Here is a 4,373-nt window from a genome sequence, read left to right as displayed (position 1 = left end):
TGTCAATAGCTTGACAGGAAGCTCTTACAGAGCTTCATAGGTGCTCAGAGCATGATTGTGGCCTCCCAATACCAAACTTAGAGTTTGAATGTGGGGGCTTTGATTGAATCTGCATGGAGAGAATTGAATGAAGCTTTTCATGCTTCTTCCCCATGTTTACAGAAGATCCTTGTGCCTTAAACACAAGGTAGTCCTCATTCACTTAAAGGACTAGCTCTCCTCTATCTATATCAATTACGGCCTTTGCTGTGGCTAGGAAGGGTCTTCCAAGGATGATGGATTCATCTTCATCCTTCTCAGTGTCTAGGATTATGAAATCAGTAGGGATGTAAAGGTCTTCAACCTTTATAAAGACATCCTCTACAAGTCCATAAGCCTATTTCTTTGATTTGTCTACCATCTCTAGTGAGATTCTTGTAGCTTGTACCTCAAAGATCCCTAGTTTCTCCATTACAGAGAGTGGCATGAGGTTGATACTTGATCCTAGGTCACATAGAGCCTTTACAAAGGTTATGGTGCCTGTGGTGCAAGGTATCAAGAACCTTCCAGTATCCTCTTTCTTTTGAGGTGACTTCAGCTGAACAAATGCACTTAGTTCATTGATGAGCAATGGAGGTTCATCCTCCCTAGTCTCATTACCAAATAATTTGGCATTCAGCTTCATGATTGCTCCTAGATATTGAGCAACTTGCTCTTCAATAACATTTTCATCCTCTTCAGAGGAAGAATATTCGTCATAGCTCATGAATGGTAATAGTAAGTTCAGTGGAATATCTATGGTGTCTAGATGAGCCTTAGATTCCTGTGGTTCCACAACAGGGGACTCCTTGTAGTCCAGTAGACGTCCCATGAGGTCTTCCTTACTGTGAATCATGTCCTCCTCCTCTTCTATAGGTTCGGCCATTTTGGTTGTATTAATGGGCTTGCACTCTCTTTTTAGATTCTCTTCTGTATTGCTTGGGAGAATACTAGGAGGAATTTCAGTGATTCTTTTACTCAGCTGACCCATTTGTGCCTCTAAATTTCTTATGGAGGACCGTGCCTCAGTCATGAAACTGAGGGTGGTCTTAGATAGATCAGAGACTATGTTTGCTAAGCTAAAGAGGCTCTGCTCAAAATTCTCTGTCTATTGCTGAGAAGATGACGGGAAAGGCTTGCTATTGCCAAACCTATTTCTCCCACCATTATTGTTATTGAAGCCTTGTTGAGGCTTCTTTTTATCCTTCCATGAGAAATTTGGGTGATTCCTCCATGAAGGATTATAGGTGTTTTCATAGGATTCTCCCATGTAATTCAGCTCTTCTATTGCAGGATTCTTAGGGTCATAAGCTTCTCCTATAGAGGAGGCGTCTTTAGCTTGCAATCCAGTGAGACTCTGAGAAATCATATTGACTTGCTGAGTCAATATTTTGTTCTGAGCCAATATGGCATTTAGAGTATCAATCTCAAGAGCTCCTTTCTTCTGAGTCACCCCATTATTCACAGGATTTCTCTCAGAAGTGTACATGAACTGGTTATTTGTAACCATTTCAATGAGTTTCTAGGCTTCTACAGGCATTTTCAGATGAAGATATCCACCAGCAGAGTGGTCCAATGACATCTTGGATAACTCAGACAGACCATTATAGAATATACATATGATGCTCCATTCTGGAAACATGTCAGAAAGACACCTTTTGGTTAATTGCTTGTATCTTTCCCAAGCTTCATAGAGGGATTCACCTTCATTCTGTCTGAAGGTTTGGACATCCACTCTGAGCTTACTCATCTTTTGAGGTGGATAGAATTTGGTTAAGAAGGCATTGACCAGCTTGTCCCAAGAGTTTAGGCTTTCTCTAGGTTGTGAGTCCAACCATGTCCTAGCTCTGTCTCTCACAGCAAAAGGGAAAAGCATAAGTCAGTAGACCTCGGGATCAACTCCATTGGTCTTAACAGTATCACAGATCTGCAAGAATTCAGATAAGAACTGATGAAGATCTTTTGATGGAAGTCCATAAAATTTGCAATTCTGCTGCATTAGAGAAACTAATTGAGGCTTAAGCTCAAAGTTGTTTGCTCTAATGGCAGGAATTGAGATGCTTCTTCCATAGAAGTTGTAAGTTGGTGCAGTATAGTCACCAGGCATCTTCCTTGCATTGTTGTTATTTTCGGCTACTATGTCTTCTTCTTTTTCAAAAATTTCTGTCAGGTCCTCTCCAGAGAGTTGTGCTTTAGCTTCTCTTAGCTTCCTCCTTAGAGTCCTTTCAGGTTCAGGATCGGCTTCGACAAGAAAATCCTTGTCCTTGTTCCTGCTCATATGAAAAAAAAGAGAACAGAAAAGAAGAGGAATCCTCTATGTCACAGTATAGAGATTCCTTTATGTGAGTAGAAGAAGAGAAGAATAGAAGAATGAGGTAGAGAGAAAATAAAGAGAATTCGAACACAGAGAGGGAGAGAGGGTTCGAATTTTAAAAAGGAGATAAGTGTTAGTAAATAAATAAATAAATAGAAAGAGATGAGAGAGAGGGAAAATTCGAATATTACATAAAAGAAAAGGAAAAATATTTTTATTTTTATTTTAAATGTTAGTTAGGATTCGAAAATTAAGAAAGGAATAAAATAAAATAAGAGTTTAAAACAATTAGTTAATTAAAGAGGTTTTTGAAAAAGTTGTTAGTGGTTTTTGAAAATTAGAGAGAGAAAAGTATTTAATTGAAAAAGATTTGAAAATAAATTTTGAAAAGGTAAGAAGTTAGAAAAAGATTTTGAAATTAGGTTTTGAAAAAGATATAATTGAAATCTATTTTGAAAAAATTTGAGAAAGAAATTTAAAAAGATTTGATTTTGAAAATTGAAGTTGATGACTTGAATAACAAGAAAATAAAAGATATGATTCTAGAATTTAAAGATTGAACCTTTCTTAACAAGAAAGTAACAAACTTGAAATTTTTTGAATTAAATCCTTAATTGTTAGCAAGGTCTTCGAAATATGAAATAAAAATAAGAAAAAGATTTTGAAAATCAATTTTTAAAATTTTCGAAAATATTAAGAATAAAAATGAAAAAGATTTGATTTTTGAAAAAGATTTGAAAAGATAGAATTTTTAAATTGAAATTTTGACTTGACTAACAAGAAATAACTAAATTTTAAAAATCTTTGACTAAGTCAACCCAAAATTTCGAATTTTATGAGTGAAATAAGGAAAAGATTTTTTTTTATTTTTGAATTTTAATGAAGAAAGAGAAACACAACAAAATGACTCAATACATGAAAATTTAAGATCAAAACAAAGAAAACATGCAAGAGCACTTTGAATGTCAAGATGAACACCAAGAACACTTTGAAGATCATGATGAACATCAAGAACATATTTTTGAAAAGTTTTTAAGAAAAGAAACACATGCAAGACACCAAACTTAGAAATTTTTAAACTTTTGACTCTAAAAATTCGAAAATGCATATGAAAAATAAGAAAAGACACAAAACAAGAAAATCACAAGACCAAACAAAGACAATCATCAAGAACAACTTGAAGATCAAGAACAACTTGAACATATGCATGAGTTTTCGAAAAATGCTAGAAAAATAAAAACATGCAATTGACACCAAACTTGAAATTTGACTCTAGACTCAAATAAGAAACACAAATTTTTTTGGTTTTTATGATTTTATTAAATTTTTTTTGAAAAATTTTCGAAAATTAGAAAAAAAAATTTTTGAAAGATTTTTGAAAAATTTTTGAAAATAGAATAAGAAGAAAATTACCTAATCTAAGCAACAAGATGAACCATCAGTTGTCTAAACTCAAACAATCCCCGGCAACGGCGCAAAAAACTTGGTAATCAAAATCATGAGTTCACACTTCTCTCACAACTCTGCGCAGCTGACCAGCAAGTGCACTGGGTCGTCCAAGTAATACCTTACGTGAGTAAGGGTCGATCCCACGGAGATTGTCAGCTTGAAGCAAGCTATGGTCATCTTGTCAGGCGGATTCAAATGCTTATGAGGTTTTGATAATAAAAAGAGAAATAAAACATGAAATAGGATAGAGATACTTATGCAATTCATTTGTGGGAATTTCAGATAAGCGTATGGAGAGGCTTTGTTCCCTCTGAGCCTCTGCTTTCCTAATGCCCTTCATCCAATCATTCATACTCATTTCTATGGCAAGCTGTATGTTGGTGGATCACCGTTGTCAATGGCTACCATCTGTCCTCTCAGTGAAAACATGTCCGCTACGGTTTCTCGCATGGCTAATCAGCTGTTGGTTCTCGATCGTGTCAGAGTAAGATCCATTGATCCTTTTGCACACTGTCACTGCACCCAACAGTCACGAGTTTGAAGGTCATCATAGTCATCCCATCCCAGATCCTACTCGGAATACCACAGACAA

At 35.6% G+C, this 4,373-nt stretch overlaps 1 non-coding gene across 1 annotated transcript; it reads left to right on the top strand.

Moving 5' to 3' along the window:
* Positions 1–1,658: 1,658 nt before the first annotated feature.
* Positions 1,659–1,762, top strand: LOC130952626 (small nucleolar RNA R71). The gene has a single exon (XR_009074804.1). It is a non-coding gene; the product is annotated as a small nucleolar RNA R71 (small nucleolar RNA).
* Positions 1,763–4,373: the final 2,611 nt, after the last annotated feature.

Source organism: Arachis stenosperma, chromosome 9 (assembly GCF_014773155.1).
Source record: "Arachis stenosperma cultivar V10309 chromosome 9, arast.V10309.gnm1.PFL2, whole genome shotgun sequence".
Classification (NCBI taxonomy): Eukaryota; Viridiplantae; Streptophyta; class Magnoliopsida; order Fabales; family Fabaceae; genus Arachis; species Arachis stenosperma.
The sequence above is the reverse complement of the archived record's forward strand: the minus strand, read 5'-3'. Positions and strand labels throughout refer to the sequence as shown.